Raw genomic sequence first — 27,860 nt, forward strand, 5'->3', positions numbered from 1 at the left:
TAAACAACCCTTCCATTCAGTTAGCAAAGTTTGCAAAAGGATCACTTCAGTGGCAATTTTGTGAATATAAATGCAGGGGCTCTGGGTACAGCTCAACCGTTCAGGGCACTGGCTGCTCTTTCAGGAGATTGGGTGGGGTTCAAGCACAGCACCCACATGGTGGCTCACAACCATCTGTACTTTCAGTTCAGATGCCCTCTTCTGACTTCCTCAGGCACTGCACACACGTGGGGTATGGATGTGTGCGTATATAAAATACTCATATACATAAAAACGTCTTTTAAAGAAAGGACATAAGGGGCTGGGGAGATGGCTCAGTGGTTAAGAGCACTGACTGCTCTTCCAGAGGTCCTGAGTTCAACTCCAGCAACCACATGATGGCTCACAACCATCTGTAAGGGGATCTGATGCCCTCTTCTGGTGTGTCTGTGTCATTGTGCTCACATACATTGAATAAATAATTTAAAAAAAAAAAAGAAAGGACATAAATTCAAAAAAGTACTAATGTTTCTTTTCTTCTTCAGGCCTATGCGTACCTGAGACCGTCGTCTGAAGACTCCTCTGGTGAGTCTGCGAGTGAAGTGTTGTCCTCTCTTTGAGGCGTCTTCTTAGGCACAAGGAGAAGACTCAGCGTTTGCCCTTGTATGGGAAATGGCCTACACTTGAGGAAGTGTGGACTCTGATGAGTCACCGGGTTTCTGTTGCGCGGAGGCTGGATGACTCACCCGAGATATCAGATGCATTCCACCAGCCCCCACAAACCAGCGACAGTCAAGCTGGACAAGTGTCACCTGCCTCGTCAGTGAGCTGTCGACGGGTGTCACCTGCCTCGTCAGTGAGCTGTGTTGGGTTGTCTAGGTTTGTTTGTTTACTGAGTTTATTGTTTCACTATGTAGCTCAGGCTGGCCTGGAACTTCTATGTAGACCAGGCTGGCTCTGAACTCACAGAGATCCCCTTGCTTCTGCCTCCAAGCTGCTGGGATTAAAAAGTGTACATTCTACACCCAGCCCTTATTTTATTTGGAAGGCTCTTGCTATGTTGCCTAGTTTGGCACTTAACTCATGACTGTCAGCCTCAGCTTCCCAAGCGGCTGAGATAACAGGGCCATAACATTTCATCTGGATGGGTTTGTGTATATAATACCCTATTCTGCTAAAGTCAGCCGAAATTCACACATTTGGGGATTAAGGACTTCCGAGTGATTTTATGTGTTTCTGATTTTTTTTCCTTTTGAATATTTCCAGTGATCTGGTTTCTTTTTCTTTCTTTCTTTTCTTCAAGACAAGGTCTCAGTATGTGGCTCAGGACTGAAGTTACAAGGGTAAGAAGGGCCAGCCGTAGTAGCACCCAGGAGGCAGAGGCAGGTGGATCTCTGTGAAATGAAGACCAGTCTGGTTTACTTGGAGAGTTCTAGGCCAGCCAGGGCTTTGTAGTGAGACCCTGACTTTGAGAAAATAATGAAGAATAAAAAGGAGCAGGGACCATACAGGTGACCATGGAGGACAGATTGTCTAGGCAGAAAGAGTGTGCTGATGCCCGCCTGTGATGGGAGCCCAGTGGATTTCGGGAACGGGCATGGAGAGGATCTGGTACAGCCACAGCAGGAGCGATGTTGTCCGGGCCCAGCAGATGTTGACATGGGAAGAGCCTTGATGAGAGGACTTAGACTTTGTTCTGTCGGTGACAGGGAGTGTGACAGCGGCAGACCTGTATTTCACTGATGGAATTGACTAAGCCTAGAGATGGAACCTCCTGGGCCCAGGGGAGGGGCCACTCAAAGTAGGAAATCAGATCTTTGTAGTGGTCCAGGGTGGAGAGGGCAGGGCGTGGACTAAGGCAAGACCGGGAATAAAAAGAAGAGAGGTTTTGAACAGGTTTAAAAATCCTATTCAGGGGCTGGAGAGGTGGCTCAGAGGTTAAGAGCACCCGACTACTCTTCCAGAGGTCCTGAGTTCAATTCCCAGCAACCACATGGTGGCTCACAACCATCTGTAAAGAGATCTGATGCCCTCTTCTGGTGTGTCTGAAGACAGCTACAGTGTACTCATATATAATAAATAAATAAATCTTTAAAAAAAAAAATCCTATTCAGGGTTGGGGATTTAGCTCAGTGGTAGAGCGCTTGCTAGGCAAAGGGCCTGGGTTCGGTTCTCAGCTCCGAAAAAAAGAAAAAAGAAGAATCCTATTCAAAGCCAGGCAGTGGTGACACACACCTTTAATGTCAGCACTGGGGAGGCGAAGACTGGCAGGTCTCTGAGTTTGAGGCCAGCCTGGTCTACAGAATGAGTTCCTGGACAGCCAGTGCTACACAAAGAAACCCTGTTTCAACAGCCCCCAACCCTCCCAAAACAAACACCAAAACCAAAACAAACAAACAAACAAACAAATACCAAAACCAAAGTATTCAAGCAAGCCTTGCTCATTCATTGTGGATAAGTGGTGAGGGAGGAGGCACCCAGCTCACAGGCTGGCTGATGCGCACCTCAGGGCGGCCTCAAGAGACAGCCTTGGGGAGAGATTGTGGGGTTTAATTTACTTAGGTGTGTGTGTGTGTGTGTGTGTGTGTGTGTGTGTGTGTGTGTGTGTGTGTATGAGAGAGAGAGAGAGTCACAGGAGGTATGGCTGTCAAGAGGACAGCTCTTGGGGGTGGATCACTGCTTTACACCTCGTTGTAGCAGGGTTCTTGTCTCCACTGGGCTATGACCTTCAGGGTTGTTGGCTCTCAGCCTTTCAGGAGACTTCCTATCTCAGCTTGTTATCTCTGTAGGAGTGTTAGGATTACAGGTGTGTGCTGTGGCTTCTGGCTTTCTTTTGTTTCCAGCTGGGTTTTTTTGGTTGGTTGGTTGGTTAGATGGTTGGTTAGTTGGTTGCTTGGTTGGTTAGTTGGTTGCTTGGTTGGTTAGATGTTTTTTTTCACAGCCCTGGCTGTCTTGGAACTCACTCTGTAGCCCAGGCTAGCTCTGCTTCCTAAGTGCTGGGATTAATGGTGTGCACTACACTTTCTGGCTCTGAATAGGATTTTTTTTTTCTTTTCTTTTTTTCAGAGCTGGGGACCGAACCCAGGGCCTTGCACTTGCTAGGCAAACACTCTACCACTGAGCTAAATCCCCAACCCCCTGAATAGGATTTTTAAACCTGTTCAGGGCCTCTTCTTTTTATCCCCGGTCAGGTCAGCTCCCAGGGAAGCAGTTAGAAACTGTGTGGTGGAACCTGTAATCTCAGCACTCAGGAGCTGAAGGAAGGATAAGGGGTTTAAAGTCATCCTTGGATAGGTAATGAATTTGAGTCTAGCCTATATGAGATCTTGTCTTAAAAAACACAAACAAACAACAACAACAAAACATAAAGTAGAGGGGAAGGGAGAGAAGCAGCTGCAACATTTAATGCTTGGTAGATAGGCCTAGAGCTGTTCGCTGAGCCCAAACGCATACAGCCAGGCTCTTGGGTAGTAGTTCTAGTCACAGACATGTTATATGGGGATCATTTTCAGGAACTAATTAACTTTTAACAATTAAAATTTAAAAACTTTTATATTTTAAAATAATTAAAATTTATAGACAAACAAAACAAAAATTTAGAAATTCACAGTAAAATTTAGGTTTCTGGATTTCCTGGAGAAAACAGATACTTGGCCGCATCAGACCCATGCAACAGATGTAGACAACTGTCTGGTCCCTTCACCTGGATGCTCCAGCCCCCCTGGGTCCCTGCCCACCTCTGCCGTGTTTGCACCAGTGTTCCACAGTTAGAGGAACCTGAGTGTGGCTTAGATGTCAGTCTGCACTTTAATCAGTGTTGGGCCTAGGCCCGCCTTCCTGCCTCAGCATCCTTTCTGAGTTTGAGTGAATGTGAGACCAGACCCATGCTTTGTTTGTTTTGTTCCCCTTTTCCTTCATGCTGTGAGAACTGAAAGAAAAAAAAAGGGGGGGGGGGAGTGTTCAGTACTCATGTGGAGCAGGGTTATGACAGCTACTTCAGAACAAAAGGGAATGAATGGCCGTCGTTCCTGAGGTCAGCACTGATCAAAAGCAGCAGAGGCCCAAAGTGACCATTGCACACCTTTAGTCCCAGCACTTGGGAGACAGAGGCAGGTGAATCTCTGTGAGTTTGAGGTCAGCCTGGGCAAGACCCGCTCAGTGTGAAAAAAATGTTTTTAAACTACAATATAGCAACAGGCAGATTGGTTCATGCTGTGATCCCCCCGGGCTCTTGGAGACTGAGGGAGGGAAACTCACTGAGTTCTAGACCAGCCTGGTGTATCTAGGAAGACCCTGTCTCAAAATCCAAACGAAAGAAGAGAAACAAATGTAGCTAGGCATGGAAAATGGCAAAAGGAGGGGCAGACAATTGTGGTGAGATTGTTGTCCTTGCTGTTTGTTTCTTTGTTTGTGATGGATCATCTTCTAGGTTTTGAGCTGTAGACTGGCTATTTTCTAAGGAAGTTTTGGGGGGACGGACTTGTATAGATGTACATGATGGTGCCTTCCACAGTTCAGACAGCTGAACATTTTCTTTAGAGACCCAATTTCAACATGTTCTTAAGAAGTTTTATATTTTACTTAACCTTGGCAACATGTTCCTGCATATGGAGTGAAAGTTCAAGATCCAGGTTGGCAAACAGATAATTTTGTCAAGCTAGATACTTTATTATTATGAAGTTTTTAAAAATTACTGTTCAGCAAAAAAACAAAAAAAATTACTGTTCAGATTATTTTATTTTATGTGTATGAGTGTTTTGCCTGCATCTATGTCTGTGAGCATGTCTGGTGCCCTCAGAGTCAGAAAAGGGCATTAGATCTCTAGGAACTGGAGTTACAAATGGTTGTGAATCACAGTGTGAGGGGCTGAGTGCCTGACCTGCAGGCGTTCTTGTGGACCTTGATCCCTCTGGCTCCTACAGTCCTTCCCACCTTCTGCAGGATTCCCCTGGCTCTGCCGAGTGTTCGGCTGTGGGTGTCTCTAACTGCTCCCATTGATTGCCTCTCTGCTGGCAGTCGGGTTGGGCACTGATCTATGAGTATAGCAGAGTATATCGTTAAGCAGTCATTTCATTGCCTTCCCCCTCTTCCCCTCCCCCAAGTCCTTTTTGGTTCTACCCTGGGTCTCTAGACTGCCCAGCTCTGGTTCCTGACCCTCGCTCCGCACAGTGTCAGTCACCGACTCCCTCTCATGTGGGCCTCAAGTTGGACCAATCATTGCTTGGCCACTCCCACCAGTTCTGGGCCACCATTGCCCCAGCACATCTTGCAGGCAGGACAGATTGTAGGCTGAAGGTTTTGTGGCTGTATTGATGTCTCAATCCCACTGTGGGAAGTCCTTGCCTCGTTATAGAAAATGGCTGGTTCAGGCTTCATATCCCCAATTACTAGGATCTATGAGGGTCACCCTCATAGACTCCTGGGAGTTCCCACTGCACTGGGTTTTCACATAGCCCTCCAAATGCCCCCCAGTTCCAGTCTTCCCTCCCAGTACTCTCTCCCTCCATCCCTCCTGCCCCCAGTCCACTTGCAAAATCTATTTCTCCTTCCCAGGGAGATCCCTGAGTCCCCCACCTCGAGCCCTTCTTGTTACTTAGCCTCTCTTGGTCTGTGGATTGTAGCATGATTGTCCTTTAGTAACAGCTAATGCCCACTTATAAGTGTGTGCACATCATGTTTGTCATGGGTCTGGGTTTCCTCACTCGGGATGATTTTTTTTTTTTTTCTACTTCCATCCATTTGCCTGCAGATTTCATGATGTCATTGTCTTTAACAGTTGAATCGCACTGCATTGTGTGACTATAACACATTTTCTTTATTCATTCTTTGGTTGAGGGACATCTAGGTTGTATCCAGTTTCTGGCTATTATGAATAAAGCTGCTATGAGAAGTGTGGTGGTGGCTCATGCCTTTAACCCCAACACTCAGGAGGCAGAGGCAGGTGGATCTCTGAGTTTGAGGCTAGCCTGGTCTACAGATTGAGTTCCAGGACAGCCAGGACTACACAGGGAAAGCCTGTCTGCAAAAAACAAATAACAAACAAACAAACAAACAAAAAAGCAGCTATGAACAGTTGAACAAGTGTCCTGTGGTAGGATGGAGCCTCCTCTGGGTGTGCCCAAGAATGGTATAGCTGGGTCTTGAGGCAGATCAATTCTCAATTTCTGAGAAAATGCTATTTTGATTTCCAAAGTAGCTGTACAAGTTTGCAGGCCCACCAACCATGGAGGAGCGTTCTCCTTGCTCCACATCCTCACCAGCATTAACTGTCACTTGTGTTATTGATCTTAGCCATTCGGATAGATATAAGACAGAATGTCAAGATAATTTTAATTTGCATTTCCCTAATAGCTAAGGATGCTGAACATTTTTTTTCAGTCATTTTGGTGTCCTCTATCAAGAATTCTGTTGGGGTTGGGGACTTAGCTCAGCGGTAGAGCGCTTGCCTAGCAAGCGCAAGGCCCTGGGTTCGGTCCCCAGCTCCGAAAAAAAAAAAAAAAAAAAGAAAGAATTCTGTTTAAATCTGTACTCCATATTTAACTGGATTATTTGTTTTCTTGACATCTAGTTTCTTGAGTTTCTTTATATATATCTTGATATTTGTCCTCTGTCAGATGTGGGGTTGGTGAAAATCTTTTCCCATTCTGTAGGCTGCCATTTTGTCCTATTGACGGTATCTGTTGCCTGACAGAAGCTTTCTGGTTTCATGAGCTTGAGTGTTTTAAAGTGTAGCAGGGACACCACACTCAGGCCACAGTCAGCTGGAGAGATGGTCATGTTTTCCTCCTTGTGTGAGTTTGCCTGCTCCCGGGGAGCTGCCCTGAGGCAGGCAGACTGGAGCAGATGCGAGTTCAGCCGACACTAGAGTACAGGGGCTTGTTCTCCCAGATTCTGGTCTCGTAGTGGCTGTGTAGCTCTGAGACTGCAGAAGAGGTCACTGGCCTTGATTTTGGGGTCCCCTGTGTCTCAGAGGCTTATTTTGTATCCCACAATGGTTATCTCCCCTGTTGCAATATATCACTCAACCTCTAGAGGCCTGCCCTGCAAGCTTTCCCCTGGGACAAACTGAGGCCCATGTCGGTTGGGTGTCAGGGAGCATCTCTGTCCAGATTACAAGGGTTTTGTGAGACCTTACCCCTCCTCGCTGGACTCTGAAGCCTCTCCAGTGTCTATGTCCTGCTCATCTCTTGTGATGCCCTGACTGCTAGGGTCATTCCTACGCTGTTCTTGGGAGAGTTCTCTCCTCACTCCCTTGTTGTCTCACAGATCCAGATCAGAGCCTGACATGAGGAGGTTAATACACCCACAGAGCTGAGGACAGCAGGAGCCCAAGCCAGGACTGAACCCGGCAGAGCTGGGTTTCAGTCTCCATAGCTGGATATTTGGTTTGTTTGATTGTTGGTTGGTTTTGTTTTGTTTTGTTTTGTTTGTTTGTTTGTTTGTTTGGCAGTTTGTTTGTGTAGCCCTGGCTGCCCTAGAACTCATGCTGTAGACTAGGCTGGCCTCAAACTCAGAGATCTATCTGCCTCTGCCTTCCGAGTGCTGGGACTAAAGGTGTGTGACATCGTCGCCTGGCTTTTGTCATTATTTGCTGTTTACTTTTGAATCTCAGTGACATTTTGTGTTGGGGGTGTTTCATCAAAAATACAGCCCCTCTTAAAGGTCTTGGCAGGTCCATGGCAAAGCTCTCTCCATGTATTTAACAAGAATTCATCCTGTGTCATCTGGCACCACTAGGCATGTCAGGATACTCATAGAACTAGAACCAGATGGACAAACAGCCCAGTTCTGCTGAAATCATTTCGGGCAGCATCAGGTTGGGGAGCTGGCTCAGTGGTTAAAACAGAAGCAAGCTGATCTCTGAGTTCAGGGACAACCTGGTCTACAAAGTGAGTTCAGGACAGCCAGGGATATGCAGAAAATGTCTTGAAAAACAAAACAAAACATCCCAAAGAACATTTGCTGCTTATGCCAAGGACTAGAGTTTGGTTCCCAGCATCCACATGGTGGCTCACAACTGTTTGTAGTTCCAGTTCCAGGGGTCCAACACCCTCTTCACATCTCCTTGTATACTAGGCACGCATGATGCACAAAGACAAGGCAGGCAGACACCCACACATATAACATAAGAGAAAAAAATGTAATGTTAATGCATTTAAGTCCTAGCACTTAGGAGGCAGAGGCAGACAAATGTTTGTGACTTTGAGGCCAGCCTGGTCTACAAGTCAAGCAGCTCTAGGACAGCCAAGGCTACATAAAAAGTCTATACCTGGGCTGGGGATTTAGCTCAGTGGTAGAGCGCTTACCTAGGAAGCACAAGGCCCTGGGTTCGGTCCCCAGCTCCGAAAAAAAGAACCAAAAAAAAAAAAGTCTATACCTTAAAAACAAAAACAAAGCAATCCAAGAGGCAAACAAAAAATCAAGCAGCCTAAAGGGTGAAGGGGAGGAAGATTGTTCTTAGGAAGAGCTTTCTGATGAATGACTTGTCACTGAGCAGACTGAGAAAGAAATGGGGGCGGCGGGCAGCCCGTGTGGGGCATTTGACAGGGTGTGTGTCTGGGCTCACTGGGATTATCACACGTTACCTATTTCCCGTGTGCACTTGTGGTGTGCTGGAGGGATTCTCTTCAGTAAACCATTTGTGTAAACCACGAGGCTGCAGGAGAGCCGTGCTGTTCATGCAGACTTCCTCAAGGACTTGTAATGTCTACTGGTCAAAGATCATAATTATTACATTACAATCCTGTCCTTTCATTTTTTATTATTGATGTGGAGTTCATGTAACATATAATTAGCGTTTTAAAGCTACAGTCTCGTGGCAGTTAGTGCATTTGCTGTGTTGTGAAACTAGCACCTCGCGGGTTCAAAATATGTTTCAAACTCTAGTTCAAGATGAAAGGCCTGCTCCCCTGCTCTGTCTGTTTGCTTTGAGACTGAACATATGGCGTCACACATGCTGTCCAGTGCTCAACCTCGAAGATGCCTCCCAGCCCCATATTAAAATGCATTACTGGGGCTGGGGATTTAGCTCAGTGGTAGAGCGCTTACCTAGGAAGCGCAAGGCCCTGGGTTCCGTCCCCAGCTCCGAAAAAAAGAACCAAAAAAAAAAAAATGCATTACTAGTGTGTATGTTTACACACGTGGAGGTGAGGGCATATTATGTGTGCCGCAGCCTGCGTGTATCGTGGTGCACATGAGGAAGTCAGATGACAACTTTTCGGAGTCAGTCCTCCCCTTCCGCTGTGGGTGTCAGGAGCCAGAGATTGAAATGAAGTTCTTAGGCTTGTACAACTAGAGCTTGTAACTGCTGAGCCATCTCCTCAGCCCCTCATGGAGCTGGGGTAGCATATGCTGCGGGAGACAGGGTCTCACCGTGTAACTCTGGCCGGCCTAGAACCCACCATGTAGCCCAGGCTGACCACACAGAGTTCTACCTGCTTCAGCCTTTCAAGTGCAGGAATGAAAAACACATGCCACTGTAGCGCCTCTCCTGAGATAGAATTCCTCCTCCCAGGCTGTGGGACCTTGTTACTTCCATTTCCGGCTGTCATATTCCAGTTCCTATGATTCATCGACGCTTGATTCAACAGATATTTTACCAAACACCTACATACTGCTCCCCTGGGCACTGTGGTATGTAGGTTCTAAGGATACAGCAATGACTGTTTATCCAGGACATGGAGAGGCTAGTAGGAGTTTTATACACCGAGCGTATAGTTGACAGCAAGTTAAACTATGCTGTACACTTGTGGGAAAGGCTGGGGGCCGGGGATGGAGCCCAGTTGGCAGAGTGCCTGGGTGCAGTCCCCACTCTGGTAAATTCGGTGAGGTAGAGCATGCCGATAGTTCCAGCACTGAGGTGTGGGCGCAGGAGGATGAGAGGTTTAAAGTCGTGTTGCCTACATGGTCATGTGATACATGATAGCAAGGCCAGCCTGGGATACAGGAGGCCCTGGGAATAGGGAAGGAAGGAAAGAGGGAAAGAAGAAAATTGTGTTATACCCATGGGAGCCAGTACAATGGCTCAGGAGGTAAAATGTTCCATTCCTGAAACCCACAGAGTGGAGGGAGACAGCGGATTCCTGCAGAGCTACACCAGAGAGCCTCCCCACACACAGATAAATAGTGTAACGCAGTTTATTTTACTTTATGTGTATGAGTTTTGACTGTGTGTTTGTCTGTGAATTATGTGAGTGCCTGGTGCCCGTGGAGGCCAGAAGAGGAAATCTGACATTTTAGAACTAGAGTTATAGATGGTTGTGAGCCACCTTGTGGTTCTGAGAACCAAACCTGTGCTTTCTGCAAGAGCAGCAAGTGTTCTTAACTGTTGGCTCATCTGTCCAAAAAAATTAAAAAAAAAATACTTTTGACCCAGCATGGTGATGCAGGCCTGTAATCCGTGCTACCCAGGAGACTGATGTGGGTGAGTTCCAGACCTGCCTATCTCGGGGAGAAGAGGGAAGTTGGGAAGTTAGGAGAGCCAGACTGCTCTCCTAACATTTGCTAGCCCTGGGATGGAAGAAGTGAAGGTCAATTTGTGAACAAGACAGCTGAAATTATTATTTTTAAAGATTTTTTTCTTTCCTTTTTTTGGACCTGGGGACCGAACCCAGGGCCTTGCGTTTGCTAAGCAAGCGCTCTACCACTGAGCTAAATCCCCAACCCCAAGGTTTTTTTTGTTTGTTTGTTTGTTTTTTTATTATGTGCTCTGTAGCTGTCCTCAGATGCAACAGAAAAGGGCACCAGATCCCATTACGAATGGTTGTGAGCCACCATGTGATTGCTGGGATTTGAACTCAGGACCTCTAGACAAGCAGTCAGTGCACTTAACCACTGAGCCATCTCTCCAGCCCCCAATAACTGAAATTCTTATAGGCTGTGACTGATTTTTTTTGTTTTTGTTTTTGTTTTTTTAAAACACTTTTTATTTATTCACTTTTTATTTTGAGTACAACACTGTAGCTGTCTTCAGACATACCAGAAGAGGGCATCGGATCCCATTACAGATGGTTGTGAGCCACCATGTGGTTGCTGGGAATTGAACTCGGGACCTCTGGAAGAGCAGTCAATGCTCTTAAACCACTGAGCCATCCCACCAGCCCTTGTTTTGTTTTTGTTTTTTGTTTTTTTTTGATGGACACTGGGGAGAAAGATCTTCCAAGGAAATGAGCCGGACCATGTGAGGGTGGAAACAGAAAGTCATGAGCATTTTCTTTTGCCCTGGAGAACAGCCCCAAACATAAACTGGGGTCAAGAGTGTGACCACCATTACCATTGTCTGGATGTGGACGTGATACCTCCCACCTCCCCTACCAGATATTCCTAACACCACTTGTATTCTAAGGCCTGGTGAAGGTAGAAAGCATTTTTGTCCAACAGAGGGCAGGCTGAGAAGGAAAACTTCCAGCCTCAGGTGTGGTCGCAGTCGACCAGCAGAGGGCGCTGCGGAACCGTCTTGACTCTACCAGATGCAGTGCTCCGGTCCCTGCCCCCCCACACCCACTAGGACTCCAGTACTCCTGACCCAGCAAGCTTTCAGCGCCTGGGGCTTTTTCTTGCACACTAGTGCCCTCTTATGTTTTCCTAGCTGCTTGTTAATCAAAGTGTGGAATAACAAACCAGGGCAAGTCACTGAAGTCACTTCAAACAGTGAGCCAGTGACCACAGACACTCGGACCTGCCTCATTCAGTCCCCGTGCCCGATGCCCAGCCAAAGAGCGACGCAGATTGCCGACTGGTTGTTGCCTCTGTGCCTTGGCTGCACGTCTCTCATGTAGGCACAATCTTGGGTTTCTCCAGGCAGGATGACCTGGCAACTGTTGCACCCCACCCACCGCTGGTTTCGCTTTCCTAATGGTAGAGGTGCCACTAACCGAGGGAGGGTGGTGGAACAGGTTTCAGCGTTTTCCCTATTTTTTTTTTAATATGTTCATTTGTTTAAGAGTTCTTCTTTCTAGTGAGTTCCTCCCCTTTCTCAAAAGATGCCCAGAACGCCCTCTTTGGCATTTGTTCAAAGTCCAGGTTCTAATAGCTTTTAGCTAGTTTAATTTTAACCATAAAGCCGTCTTTTGGAATAATTACTTTTTAATCCGGAAAGAGCCAGTTTGATACAAGACCATAAGACTTTCCTCCTGCTCAGAGCTAGCAGATGTGGAGAAAATTCATTTCCTGCTAACTCATCTCCTAAGTGAGGGAGCCAATGGAACTGAGAATGCAAAGTGTAGATAAATTGCTTGGCTTTACCTGTTTCAGTATCTGCTCTAATGAACCTGGTGTCCAAGGAGAAAATAGGCTGGAGAGAGAGAGAGCAAGGGGGGACAACATGAAGACCTTTGTCTGAGCTGCAGGTGGCAAAGGATGGCCTTTTCTCGGAGCTGTCCTGTGCAGAACCAGGTGCCCTCTGATTTCTGGGACAGTCTCTGTTTCTCAGACAGAAGACACAATGGCCTTTGTTAGATCACCTATCAGTTGTCAATTCTAAAACTGTAGGCATCTCAGAGACCTGTCAGCAACCACAAGCCTTTCCCTTCGGACTGGCTGGCAAGGGTGGGCTGGCAGAGACGGGAGTCCCCAGAGTGCTCCACGGCCAGCTTTTGATTCCATTTCTTCCCTTATAACCCCAACCCTTTGTAGTAATTACTTGTGTTTATAAAACCTTAAAGGATTTTTGATGTATCAGGGGAGAAATCAGTCTTCCTTTTTGTTGTTGAGGTGGCAAACTTTTTATTTGGCAATAAAAGAAAAATCAAAGATGAGAATGAGAGGAAAAGGAGCTGTGTGTGGTGGGGACCAGTCTGGAAAGAGTGCCCTGCTCCTGCTGGATTCTGCTGAGGCAAGCAAGCTCAGGAGAGCACTGTCAGAGAATTCAACTTTACGGTGGCCCATGCTGGGCCTACTCACCCGTGTGAGGGCTCTCCGGCCAGCACTGGGGAAGAGGGATAAAGTAAGGCTGAGTGCCTGCTACCAGTGGCAAGTCTTGACCAAAAATATCAAGGGTCTTCTAATCTAACTGGAGATGAGCCTTTTGGGGTCAAGGGGCCACTTGTGGTAAATCATATTGTGCAATCTCAGCTCCAGAGAGGTGGAGACAATTAGTTTAGGAGTTCGAGGCCATCCTTGGCTCTGTAGGGAGTTTGAGATCATCCTGGGTTACATGTGATTCTGTTTTGAAAAGATAACCAAGCAGTCCCTCTCCCAAATAAGGGCAGATGCCAGAAGCCAGTGTGGACTGTGGATCCCAACATGCTGAGAGAGCATCTGTAGTGCTCTTTACGTGTATCTGGTGTCTACAAACAGAGCAGTCCACCCACTGGCCCATTGACCCATCTGACCTAAGGTGGGACAAGTCAGAGCCTGGTGCTCTCCTCTGAGAAAAGGATGGGAAAAGGGTACGTGTGAGTGTCACAAACTCAAAAAAACCCAAAAAACCAAAACATATATATATGCGTGCTATGAGGATGAGTCTGAAGGAAGGGTAGTCTGAATTTCAACTGTTTCTCTTTTGTCCTTTAGTTCCTAAGACTTCTAGACCAGACCTGCTCGACAGGCGTTCTCCTGACACCCTTCCGCACTTGCACCTGGCCTCTTACATCACAGAGCACCCTTTCCTGAGGCCTTCCTCTGAATCAAAGGTAGGGGTTGAGGTGGCACTCTCTCCTGGAGGGGCTGTCACCTCTAGGCTGTTGTTGGGAGGAGGAAACACAGATCCTAGTTGCCTGTCTCATGGAGTCATGCCATCTTACAGAAGGGACAAATGTGATTCAACTGGTTCAGGGATGGGGGTGAGGAACTTTTGTGTCATGAATTTTTAGCATGTCCTGATGGTTTTCCAAAATCCAGTGCATATAAGATTAGGTCTTCTCTTTATCAAATAATTAATAGTCTCTCTCTCTCTCTCTTTCTCTCTCTCTCTCTCTCTGTGTATCTGTGTGTCTGTGTGTGTGTATCTGTGTGTCTGTGTGTGTGTGTGTATCTGTGTGTGTGTCTGTGTCTGTGTGTGTTTGTGTATATGTGTGTATCTGTGTGTCTGTGTGTGTGTCTGTGTGTGTGTCTGTGTGTGTCTGTGTGTGTGTCTGTGTGTGTCTGTGTATATGTGTGTGTATGTGTGTGTCTGTGTGTGTGTGTCTGTGTATGTATGTGTGTGTGTCTGTGTGTGTGTGTCTGTGTGTCTGTGTGTGTGTCTGTGTCTATGTGTGTGTGTGTCTGTGTGTGTGTGTATGTGTGTGTGTCTGTGTGTGTGTGTATGTGTATGTGCATGCATTGGGCAAAGGAAAACAAGCAGGAGTCCAATCTCTCCTTTCACCATTCGGGCCCTGGAGATTGAATTTACCATGGCATCAGGCTTGGTGGCAGGCATTTTTACCTACTGAATGTTTTTCTGGTCCCTAGGTTCTACTTTTGAAGGCACAGGGAGTCCAATATGAACAACAGAGTTTGGAAAGCAGAAAAACAAAAGGTCACAGGAAAAGCTTGGATATTGGGGCAGATGCCACAAGTCCTAGACTGTCAGGGTTGGTTTAGACAGGTTAAGGAGTCCACTTGGTGTGTGAGAAATTGCACTGTTGGATCATTGAGAAATTCTCTCTTGATGCTCAAATCCTGGAGAGAAAGGAATGGAGCCAAAGTCTCAAATCAGTACATGTAGCTGACCTGATTATAATGTTGCCTGACTGTTTAATTAGTAGATAGTTGTATGGTGTGGGACAGCAAGGTCACCCATAGCTCTGAAAAGAGTGTTCATCTGGAGATCCGTTCTGCCTCTGCTTCTAGGTTAGCATGGATCAGAAGTAGAGGGAGGCAGAGAAACAGACCCAATCTTAAATCTGGGGAAGAAAATGCAAGGGAAGATCAGGAAATCCAACTGTGGCCAGGGAAGCCACAGACAAGTTGCCTCACCTACTGCAACCTCAAGAGGAGCCCCAGAGGCTGTGACAAACTCAAGTCACGTGTGGAACAGTTGCTATAGGGTGTTTCCTGCCCTAGACTCACCCTGTCAGCAAGATGCTGTACACCTCTATTCAGCTCCCTCACCACTTAAAAACAATATAGAAAGGAAACGCTGGAAAGGAACCAGAAGTGCACAATGGCTTAAACTAGAGCTCTTGGAACTCCGGATCGGAGAGCCAGGGCGAGCTGATGAATCTAACTCAGATGTGCTCTTCTCCTGTGAGAGGATAGGAGGTTGGCAGGGTGCCAGTGCCTTGTGAGACTCTTGGTCAGGTGAAGGAGGGAGGAAAGGGAAGGCTAAGACAGCAGACAACTTGTCCAGAGTCCTTTCCTCCTTCACCAACGTTGGAGGTTGGATTGTCTGGGCCAGTCAGCTAACTGGGCAGAAGAATACTCTGAGGGAGAAGCTGCATATAGGCTGGAGGAAGTGGTCAGGGCGGAATACCATGCAGTAGGCCTTTGATGCTGAGATGCTTGAACCCTAGACCTCACTATAAGATGTGAAGAGTCACTCCAAGTTTATAAGCTCATTAAACGACGTGTATTTTTGACTGGCTACATGTTTGGCTTAGCGAAAATACACAGAGTACTTCAAGCCACACCTAACCCTTCTCGGAGCTCTTGGCCAGCAGTTTCTTCTAATTACTCCAGCGAGCGTCCCTGTTATTTACAGTTCATAGAAGGCAGGGCGGAGTGATTTCTGGCTTGGTATCTTTTGGGCCACAGGATGGGGGAGTGGTTCAAGTTCAGCCAAAGTCTTGACATCAGTCTGAACCATAAGAGACTGCTGGCGTTAGGAGTTGAACCTTACCCTATACACACACACACACACTCACTCACACACATAGACACACACATACTCTCACACTCATTCACACACTTTCTGTTTCTCACAGACACACAGACACACACACATAGACACACACTCACACACATAGACACACATTCACACACACACACTCAATACACACACTCACACACATAGACACACACTCACACATTCACACACACACTCACACACATAGACACACACTCACACACACACTCACACACACACTCACACACATAGACACACACACTCACACACACTCACACACATAGACACATACACATTCAGACACACACACACTCACTCACACACATAGACACACACTCACATATTCACACACACATTAACACACATTCACACACATTTACACACTCACACACATAGACACACACTCACGTATTCACACACACATTAACAACACATTCACACACATTTACACACACACATAGACACACACTCACGTATTCACACACACTCACACACATTTACACACACACTCACACACATAGACACACACTCACGTATTCACACACACGTTAACAACACATTCACACACATTTACACACACTCACTCACACACATAGACACACACTCACACATTCACACACACATTAACACACATTCACACACATTTACACACATATTCACACTCGTTCACATAAGTCACACTCTTTCTCTCTCTCTCTCACACACGCGCACACACACACACACACACACATTCATGTTGTCTTTGGCGGCGGAGCCAGGAACAGGGTTTTATTTGTACTTCATCCTGCCTTCACAGTAGCAGGAGGCTGGCTCACCCGTTCCTCCTGGTTCTCTAACTGTGTGTGAGGATGTGGTGTAGCTGTGGGCATGTGTGCCACAGCACAGATGTGGAGGCCAGAGGACACTGGCCAGGGGCAGTTCTTTTATTCTGCCATGCGGGTCCCAAGGATAGAACTCAGGTCATCAGTCTTAGCAGCAAGCGCCTTTCCCTGGGAAGCCTTCTATTTATTTATTTCTATTATTTAATAAATATGCCATAATCAGTATATGGGTTTTTTTTTTCTTTTCTTTTCTTTTCTTTTCTTTTTTTTTTCTTTTCGGAGCTGGGAACTGAACCCAGGGCCTTGTGCTTGCTAGGCAAGTGCTCTACCACTGAGCTAAATCCCCAACCCCGCAGTATATGTCTATATAATGTTATCTATCTATTTAGACAGAGTCTTCCTCTGTAACTCAAGTTGGCCTTAAATTCACTACGTAGTCAGGCTGACTTTCAGTCTTGGTGGTTTTTCTGGTTCAGTCTCCCAAGCACTGAGATTATAGGCATGTGTATCCATTCCTACATTCCTCACTCCCAACTTCTGTTCCTCCCTCCCTTCCTCCTTCTGTTTCTCCCTCCCTTCTTCCTTTTGTTCCTCCCTCCCTCCCTCCCTCCCTTCCTCTTGCATCCTTCCTTCCTCCCTCCTAACCGTCCTTGCTTCCTTTCTATGGAGTCTTATGTAGTCCAGACTGGCGTCAGACTCACTGTGTAGCAAGGGGGTGACCCTCAACCTCTGGTCCTCCTGACTCTGCCCGTCAAGCACTGAGATTATAGGCGTGAAGCCTTATGTACGGATTTACAAGGTCAGGATCAAACCCGTGCTTTGTGCGTGCTAGGATGGGAGCACTTTGCCAGTTGAGCTATGTCACAATGGCCTGAGACTGTCGGCCGCCCTCCTGCCTTGATGTCCCGTGTGCTAGCATTGCGAGACATACGCTACCATGCCCAGCCCCGTTCCCTTATGTGGGAAACAAGAAGAGTTTTGCTCTCTTCCTTCTCCTCTCTCTTCTCTTCTCCCTCCCTCCCTCCCTCCCTCCCTCCTTCCCTTGGATATTTTCAGGTCTACGTAGAGGTTAGCAATCATCCTGTGGATTACTTCAAGCAGGCTGTAGCAGGCTCACCATCATACCTAGGTCTCCTCACAACCCCTCCCCGCTGTCTAGATTTTCCATCTTCTGGCTTGGGGACGGTGCTCAAGACAAGTATGACATGGTACCCAGTTGCTACAAATGGTCCTGTGTCAGAGTTGGTTTTTCCTGACTTGATGTCAACAGCCTTATCTTCAAAAGGCAAAGCACTTCTGCCACTTTTGCTCTTCTCCATCTCTGAGGTAAACGAGCTTCCGCCTGTCTCAGGAGCTAATGATAGGTGGGATCAGAAGCCTGTTTCCTCTGACACACCTTTATGAGATGTTTTCAAAGGGGAGGCAGCAGGGAAATGGTTAACCTCTTCACCCCACACCCTAGTGAGGCACAAATCCCTCTTTCCAAGACAGCCAGGAGTCCAGGAACACGAAGGCATCCACGAGCCTTAACCACCATGGCACTGGGCTTTGTGGGTGAGGCTGCCTGACCAACAGCACAGACAGACACATGGCCTTTGGCAGGCCTCGCTATACTAGCCCTCCATTCAGCTTGTGACGTGTAAGGCCTGTCAAATGTCTCCTTCACCTGAGTACCTCAGGGGTAGTAAAGGACCTGCACTTAGAAATATTTTAAGTTTTAGCTGCATGTTTGTGTATGTGCATGCGAATGCAAGCACTGCATGGCTGTGCACTGTGAGTGCAGGGACCGCAGAGCATGGAGCCTTGACATCCCTTTGGTCTTGGAGCTTCGGGTAGTTGTGAGCTGTCCAACATGGGCTAGGAGCTGAGCCAGGTCCACTCAGCAGCAGTGTAATGTAGTCTTTTAACCCTGATCCTCAAGAGCCACTGGCCTAATCACACACATGTACACTCTCTCTCTCACCACCCCAATCACACACATGTACACTCTCTCACCACCACCCCAATCACACACATGTTCACTCTCTCACCACCACCCCAATCACACACATGTTCACTCTCTCTCTCACCACCCCAATCACACACATGTACACTCTCTCACCACCACCCCAATCACACACATGTTCACTCTCTCATCACCCCAATCACACACATGTTCACTCTCTCTCTCTCATCAGTACTTGGATTCACTCTAGGGCAAGGGACACACTATGTAAGCAACATCCCAGACTTCTTTGTTGTTACATTTAAAAAAATGTGTGTGGCCTGGAGAGGTGGCTCCTGGTTAAGGGCATTTATTGATTTTGTAGAGGACCCCAGCTCAGTTCCCAGTACACACACGATGGCTGGCAATCATCTGTAACTGCAGTTCCATGGGATCCGATGCCACTTTCTGACCTCCCTGGCCCCAAGCACTTACATGTATTAAAGGCAAAACACTACACAGAAGGAAATAATAAATCTAAAAACATTTTTAAAAGATGTGTGTATGTGTGTGTGTTAATCACATGTGTGGTCAGAGTACAACTTGGGGGAGTAGTTTTCTTTCTACTATGTAGATTCTGGGGTCGTCACACTTTGCAGCAAGCGCTGCTGAGTAGGTGAAGACCCTTTGAGTCACCTCACAGGCCTGGCTCCCCTCCTTTACTTAGTTATTTTCTTAGAAACTAAGGGTCTCTCTCTCTCTCTCTCTCTCTCTCTCTCTCTCTCTCTCTCTCTCCCTCTCTTTCCCTCCCTCCCCCCCTTTCTTCCCTATATGTGTTGTGCCAGCACAGATGTCTGCGACTCACATGTGTGCATGGTGGTAAGGGATCTTCTTCAGTTTTGTGTATGTGTAGAAGCCAGAGACTAATACTGAGTGTCTTCTATTCATCCCTAATTATAATGTTTTATTTTTTATTTTGCTTTGTTTTTGTTTTAGACAAATTATCATGTATCCCTCTCTGGCCTAGAACCCTCTATTTGGATGAGGATGACTTTGAATTTCGGATCTTCTTGCCTCTGCTTGCCAAGTGCTAGACTGATTAAAGATGTGCACCCCCATGCCTGGGTTTTCTTTTTTTTTTTATTTTCTTTTTGTGGGGCACTAGAGCCTCATGCATGCCAGGCAATTAATGCGTAGCAGAGGTACACGCCAGTGTATTATTATTTTTGTGGTGCTGAAGATTGGCCCTGGGATCTGGGTGTGCTAGGCCAGTACTCATGGATCTATGCTTCCAGGATACTGGGGGAGGGTTTAGTCAAGAACAATAACCAGTAATTCCCCCAAAGCCCTAGTCCAGGAAGATGAGGGCCACGCTGTCTCCCCTGTCTTTCCATGTGTCTCTTCCTTCTTTGCAATTACCATGAGACACCCTTGGGCCAAGAATGGACCTTACCTTTTCACTTGGACACTTGCCTCTCCTGGAAAGCCAGGCCCTTGTCATGGAGGGTATGTGTATGTGCACATAGGTATGTAGGGGGTGGGGCTAGAATGTTGCTCCCCTGAAGTGGTCACTGCCAGACAACTGGGTGCTTTGGACTCAGGACTCAGCCAAGTGAAGCAAGAGTGATACCCTGTACTAGGACAAACTTGCCATGGCGTCCGTGTCCACCATTGATATCCAGGAAGAGAGAAGAAAGCCTAAATCCCAGTCAGCAGCATTTGCCTGGGTGAGAGGGGCAGGAACCTCCAGGATAGCCAGATGGCCATTTTGTCTACCATGTTTTCATTTGCACAAAAGACCTGGCTCTTTGAGGAAGATACAGAAGCAAGGCTCTGAGCAGGGTAGAGGTTGTTTCCAGCTATAGAGTGAGTTCGAGGCCGGTCTCAACTTTATGAGACTCTGACTCAAAATAACCAAACAAAAAAAGAGGTTGAATGGAGTCTGTGGCTAGAACACAGATGTGGAGGTGATCCTCTCACCCTGGACTCGCCCTCAGGGTCCTCACTTGTGGAGAATAGCAAGACCCTCAGCCACAGGACAGGCAGCACATGAGAGTCAGACCAGGTTTATAATTTCTCCAGAGTAGGCACTACTCCTGGGGATAAGTCTAAAAATGGGACATGCTAAGCCACAGGTGGGAAACTAAAAGGCAGAATTGCTGTCATTAGACATCATGGAAGAGGATCTGGTCACTACCAGGAGAGGATCCCCTGGTGTAGACAACCTGAAGCTGTGGCTCCAGGAGAGGAACATGACCAGGCTGCTCTCTGCCCTCCAGCCAGTCCTTGGTCTTTGCTCAAACCTACCTGGTTTTCCTTCTGAGAACAGGAGCTAGGGAATAAGGCTGTCTGTCTAGATGCTGCTTGTAGGATGAGTGTATACACAGGAGTGTCCTCAGGGCCTGGTGCCAGGCCAATCCCACCTAACACCTCTACTCCTCATTCAGGAGTGCTGTGATCAGCACTGATTCAAACCTGGGAGGGACTGGGAAACCCCTCTGGCAGGAGATTTCGAAATAAGATTTGGATTAGAAAAAAAACATAGTGGGTAGGGTTCTAAGGCACAAAAGAGACAGGAAGAACTCCCATCCTGCCCAGGTCTCACATGCCATGGGATATGGGGGAGGGGGAAGGTAAACAGGAAAGCCTGGACCAGAGAGGCAGCAGCTGAACCAGAAGAACCCAGCAAAGCTGACCCTTGCTGCCTGTGTCCACCTTTGAGAGCAGCATCCTGCGCTGTTCAGTTCACTTGCTACAGAGTGCGCTTTCAGTCCAGGCCATGTCAGCACTAGCCAGGGGGAGATAAAACCCAGGACTCCCACGGGACAGAGAGCAGTGGGGGAGTGGGGAGAGCTGACAGGTAAACTGGGAGAAAAGTGTAGTCTCACTGGGTGAACTGGGAAATGGAGTGACCAATGGAGGGAGGGTACTCGGTCTTGGTGGCCCCAGACAAAAAGGCTGGGTAGCTCCTCACCCTGAGTTCCCTGTGCTTGAACTCAGAATACCTGGCATGAGAAGGCTCTGGGTTGCAGGTGCCTGTGGCAGGAAGAGCCTCAGGGACCAGATCTGGCTGGAGAGAGAGGAGGGAGAAGGGAAATGAGGTAGGGGAAACTGAGGAATGATTAAAAGAATTCACAACTAGGAAAAGGTGGATGGGGCGTCATTGAAAGAGCCAAAGGTAAAAGGAAGTCTCATTCGATGTGTGGTAATGCGTGCTTTTAATCTGACCACTCAGGGCAGAGACGAGGCTTGCCACACATTCAAATCCAGAGGAACCACAGGGAGACGTTCTAAAGATAAAGAATCCCAGTTAAAGGATAATTGAGTTGCTGCTCATGCTTCTCTTTTAAGAGTGCCACAGTTGAGAGTCTCTAATTGTGGCCGTGGCAAATCCATTTCAGTTAGGCAGTCTGAGGTCAGCATTAGAAGGCTGTTCAGGACCATGCCGTGAAAGCTGAGAGTGGGCCGTCAGAACCCGATGAGCGGCTCTGAACAAGAGGGGCTTATGATTCACCTGCCTACCTGCCTCGTGCAGGGTGGGGACCCATCTAACCGGAATCACCGCCCAGCCTCTCCCAGACTCCTTAGATGACAAGCCTTGGCATCCTTGGTCCACCCAACTCAGCCCCCAAGCATTTTGCCAAAGCATCAGTAAACAAGTCTGGGTGAAGGAGGCCACCGGTCTGTATTTCGTCTTGCTTTTCTTCTCCTGTGCCCAGTACTTGGCTACTTGGGCTGTCTCATCAGGGCCTTTAACACTTTCCTCGAGGCTGCCAATCACTGTCTTTTGAGCTCAGGGTGAGCGTCCTCCTTTGTATTATTTTGGACCTGGGGATTCAGGAATCTGCTTGAACTGTATGTGGAAGAATCTGCCCTCACTCCCAGCTGCTCCCATAAATGTGACCTCACCAGCTTGCTTGTCGTTCTTGCCAGACATAAATAAAAATAGAATGTCTTCGGTTGTAACATTCAATGTGTTTAGGTGTTTGTAGTTCCAAAGCCGTGAACTTTAGTCAGCTCTCTGGGCACAGTAGTTTACGGATGCCGAGACTCGGAAAGTGAAGCTCCTTCTCGAAAGTCAACCTTGATGAAGCTGTGGCTTGGTGCAGCCTAGTACTTATTTACTTTTGAAACAGAGTCTCGAGGTACCCCAGGCTAACCCGGGACTCACACTCACTCGTCATTCCTCATGGTTTAGCCTGGGATTGCAGTCACCGACCAAAGCCAATCCCGTTACTGTTCTGTTGTTGGGTTTCAGCCCAGGTTGGTCTTAAACTCCCTCCTGTTGAGGACCTCTTGAGCCGCTCCTCTCCACCTGTCAAGTGCTGATACATAAGCAGCTTTTTGTTTGGTTTTGCTCAGTTCTCCTTTTTGTTTTTCTTGAGCTAATGTCTCATGAGGTAGCTCAGGCTGGCCTCGTGGCAGCCAGTTCTTCCTCCCTCCTCCTGGGATTACAAGCACACATCACTACACTCCTTTTATTAACAGCATATGTATACTTCTCTTATAAAATGTATAAGCTGACGTCTTGCACAGACCTTTTCCCAGCACACAGAAGGCAGAGGCAGGTGTAGCTTTGTGAGTTCAGGGCCAGCCAAGACCACAGAGTATGAAACTCTAAACGTCTCCAAAATACAAAACAAAACAACAAAAAACCAAACCGTCTTCTGTTCTCTTTGGCTTCGGTGGCAGAAGCAAGATGACAAAAGGAACATCATCCTTTGGAAATCGTCGCAATAAGACGCACATTCTGTGCCTCCGCTGCTGTGGCTCTAAGGCCTACCACCTTCAGAAGTTGACTTGTGGCAACCGTGGTTGCCCTGCCAAGTGCAACAGACAGGATAACTGGAGCGCCAAGCTAAGAGAGGAAACGCTACCGGGCTGGGCTGGTGAGGTATCCAAAGATTGTCTACCACAGATTCAGACACGGGTTCCGTGAAGGAACAACACCTAAACCTAAGAGGGCAGCTGTTGCAGCAACCAGTTCTTCTTGAGGATTCGATCAGTCATAAAATAAATGTTCTGGTTTAAAAATAATAGTTTACTCGATTTGCTGGCTTGCTTGCTTGCTTTCTTCCTTCCTTCCTTCCTTCCTTCTTTTCTTTCCTTCTTTCTTTCTTTCTTTTCTTTCTTTCTTTCAAGGTATGGTCTCACTATGTAGCCTTGGCAGGCTCAAAACTTGCTGGGTAGACCAGGCTAACCTCAGACTCTCAGACACATTTCCCTCTGTCTCCTGAGCTCTGGGATTAAAGGCCTGTTCCACCACACTTAGTTTTGGTTTCTTTATTTTTTTATCACTGATTGATTGTATTTTTTGAGATATGTAGCCCAGGCCGGTTGCTAAACCCACTACATAGCTGAGGGTGGCCTTGAATAATTCTGATCCTTCTCCCTCCACTCCCAAGGCTGGGATGCAATTGTGAGCTGCCATGTGTGGTTTGTGTGTGTGTGTGTGTGTGTGTGTGTGTGTGTGTGTGTGTGTGTGTGTTATTTTCCTTATGGCTATGTGAAAACTTCCCATCCCAACCTGTACTAGGGGATTTTATCTACTTGCCATCTTTTTTTGTCCAAGAACTTGTCATATTCAGTATGATAACCAAGTGGATTGGAGACCTGACTTAATCCTGGTCTCCAGGAAAAACAAACAACAACATTAAATCTGCCTGATGTTAAAGCACTTAGAGGCAGAGGCAGGCAGATCTCTGTGAGTTCAAGGCCAGCCTCTGCTACATAATCAAGTCCCAGGCCAGCCAGGATTACATAGTAAGACCCTGTCTTAAAAGACAGAAATGAAAAAGGTACGTGGTAGAGATACATGTTGATGTCCCATTCTAGACCCCATCCATCAGTTATACAGGTACTGGTTCTAACAGGAACCTCTTCGAACTCCCCAGGGAGTGTAGAAGTATAGGGCTATTTTATTTTTATGAAATGAAACAGAGACCCCCTGTCTGCAGGGCCCTCTTGCTTCTGGGCGAGGCCCTAAGTGGCAGGGTTGTGTTTGCGCAGGCTGGGGGTGGCCAGCCTGCACTCTTCTTCCCTGAGTCCCAGGTGGGCCCGGTCCTTTGCTCTGTTATTACCGCTGGCAGACTGTGCCGCTGGCAGAAGGGACTCAAGTCTTTCCAGTTCTCCTGGTCTCTTCCAGCGACTCATCCCTCATCCGACTCACCTGCTGATGCTCGTGGGGAGTGGGAGGCGCCTGAGCCTGTTACCTAGAGTCCCCGGGAGCAGAGGAGGCAGGAAGAGGGCTGGGCGAGAGCCGGCTGGACTGGCAGAGCTGAGGAAGTGAGTCTCTAACACGGCTGTGGAGAAGTAGGGCTGTAGGGAGGAGGTCAGGGTATGTTGGGGGTGGATGCTGGGAGTTCACTAGGGCTCTGATACGACTTTGGAACATTCTGACCTACTCTGCCCCTCCCAAGCAGTTTCCCTCTGCTATTCTGTCGTCCAGAGGTGGACCAAGTAGCAGAGCTTCGGTCGCTGCCTTAGACAGCTGCACCAGGTTCCCCTGGTCTCCTTCCAGGTCTTTGGCTTTCCCCTGCAGGAGGTTCCTTGTCTGCACTGCCCTTTGTCACATCTGCACACCTCCAAGGAAGCCTGTGCTCTAGAGAGAGCACACACACTCTGCGTGCTAACCTGGGCTGTTTTCTTGATCTTGGTAGACCCGTCTCTCTGTGTCTGTAAAGTGACACTAACCTCCTCAGGGTAGGGGAGCTCAGTAAGATGCCAGGTGTGACAGGGGCGCCAATGGAGGGATGGTCAGGAGGATTACTGGACCTGCCTGTGCTTCCTCATTCTCCTCAGTGTCCACATGGAGTGACACGGACGCTGGAGGCCAGTGACCATAGGGGACTGAATGTCATGCCCTGGGCCCATAATAAAATACATAAAAGTCAGCACACCTGCTGGCTTTCTGCTCACCACAGGTGAACCCATTCCTTCTGTTGTGCATGGTTTGAGATGTTTTTCCCAAGAGATGTGAACTTCGGGGGTGGGGTGGTCTGATTCACCTTTGGACCCCCAAAGCTTCTGCACTACACTTGTTACAGTGCTCGGTGGCCCCAGAACCGTCAGAAGAAAACAGAAAGGACCTCTTTGTTTCAGAAACAAGAGTCAAACTTTGGAGTACAGCAGGCCCAGCTCAGATTTGTGCACACGTGAGTGTGACCGAGAGCAAGATGGCGCATCTCCCTGAGCCTCAGTTCTTTGTCTAAAAATAGCCATAATAATAACCACCTCTGCGGGTTGTTTGAGGGATTAGAGATGATGTCAGACACAAACCCCAGCACCCCGAGGCCCCGTGCATAGTAGGAGCTCAATAAATGGAGGTAGTGATTACCTGTGGTCACAGGACTGTTTGTGCTATGTGTGAACTCTTGAGTTCATAGCAAGTGACACACAGCTTCCCTTGGTGACGCGGGAACTCCTTCACATGAATGTTGGGGTCTCACAATGGTTTCTACGGTTGTGTTGACAGCATCTTTTTTTTTTTTTTTTTTTTTGGTTCTTTTTTTTGGAGCTGGGGACCGAACCCAGGGCCTTGCGCTTCCTAGGCAAGCGCTCTACCACTGAGCCAAATCCCCAACCCCGACAGCATCTTTTAGTAGCCTGGGTACTCAATGGCCCTCACCTGCCATCCACTGTGGGCAGCTACTGCCTGGGTTTCTTGTCTGATGACAAGAGGGGTTGGGGGAGAGATTGGAAGGGTCCGTGTCCACTATCAGCTCTCCCTCAAGTCTGCTGTTGAAGGGAAATTGGTGTTTGGGTTGGCGCAGACAGCATAGTGACCTGGCTGCTACGGCTCCCAACGAACACTCGTCACCTTTAAGATTCCTGTTGATGTTCCAAGACAAAGTCTCATTGCATTTTAAAAATTTGATTTGGACAGGAATAAATGCAGCCATTTTAGAGAAGGCCCTCTGTCTAGGGGTCATGGTTTCAGGTACCAAGTCCACATCAGTCCAAAAATACTGTATTATGGGTATTGAGATGGAGGAGGAGGGGGAAGGACAGCAAGCACACAATCATCCAGCTTTATAGACGAGGAGAAAACTGGCTAACAAATGCTAGGGACCCAAAGAAAGCTAGGAAGACCTGATGTGTTGTGGCTTTAGAATTACATTTATTTATCTTTATTTATTTATTTATTTATTTATTTATTTATTTATTTATGGTGCACACACATGCACACATGCATGCATCACAGTGCACACATGGAGGTCAGAGGACACCTTGCAAGGGCCAGACCTCTCCTTCCATTGTATTTGTCCCAGGGATTGAACTCAGTGCCTCACCATGTTGAATCATTCCACTGACTCGAGGGAGATCTCGTGTGTTTCGTACTTGCTGTCCCCAGCCTGGGTCTCCATACTTGACTCAATTAATCCTCTGGCTCTGATTCTGTTATGGCCCCCTTCTGTCCCCAAGGGGAGCTGCAGGAGGGGGTAGGGTACACAAGGCAGTATAAAACACATCAATGGGTCAGAAGAGCCAGTATGGCCCTTCCTGTCTGAAAGCCTGGGCAGGAGCACAGGTATCCAAACAGAATCCAGTAATGTGGGGAGGGCTGGCAGGGTGAGAAGGATGTCTGCTGTCACCGGGGGGAGTAGACCCAGAGGATGGGTCATGGAACCCCTGCCTGCAGAGAGCCAGGCTTTCACTGCCCAAACACGAGCCAGGCACAGCCTCCCAGCTGACCCACACATTCTGCTGTTTGCTCTTCATTCCGTCCATTCTTCAGTAGGTCCTTCCAGCTCTGCCTTTTTAGGGATGGCCTTTAGGCCTAGAAGTAATGGCCACAGTACTTTTACCCAGTCTCAGGGAACTGTGCGTAAAGGAGCCTTGGAGATTCTTTTTGCCCTGCCTGAACTCAGGATTGAAACCTTGTAGTGACGCCCGGCAGTGGTTCCCATGCTTCCTCAGTCAGCAGTCCTGTGGGCACCATTCCTCCCTCCCTTGGTTAGGCCATGTCAGGACTGGGAAGTCCTTAAGTTTTTCAGCACCCATCTAACCCTGGCCTCTCACTGCCCAGCTGAGGAAAGGACAAATTCAATGGAAGGAGACAACTGGTCCTTGCAAGGTGTCCTCTGACCTCCATGTGTGCACTGTGATGCATGTATGTATGCATGTGATGTGGCAGGAAGGGCCACATTGGGCTGGCAAGATGACTCAGGATAAAGGCATTTGTCACCAAGTCTGAATATCCCTTTGATGTCCTGGACCTATAGCATGGTAGAAAGGAATGACTGGCCCCTAAAAGTTATCCTCAGCCCTCAGTGTGCTTCCTGTGAACATACATGCATGCATGCATGCATGCGTGTACACACACACACACACACACACACACACACATTAAACTATAATGAAAATCCGGGAG

General features: G+C 47.7%; 1 pseudogene across 1 annotated transcript; it reads left to right on the top strand.

Moving 5' to 3' along the window:
- Positions 1-570: 570 nt before the first annotated feature.
- Positions 571-27,840, top strand: Rpl37-ps2 (ribosomal protein L37, pseudogene 2; annotated as a pseudogene). Its single transcript, XR_010061177.1, has 3 exons — positions 571-858; positions 13,492-13,610; positions 23,180-27,840. The product of XR_010061177.1 is annotated as a ribosomal protein L37, pseudogene 2 (transcript).
- The last annotated feature ends 20 nt before the right edge of the window (positions 27,841-27,860 follow it).

This window comes from Rattus norvegicus, chromosome 1 (assembly GCF_036323735.1).
Source record: "Rattus norvegicus strain BN/NHsdMcwi chromosome 1, GRCr8, whole genome shotgun sequence".
NCBI classification, from domain to species: Eukaryota; Metazoa; Chordata; class Mammalia; order Rodentia; family Muridae; genus Rattus; species Rattus norvegicus.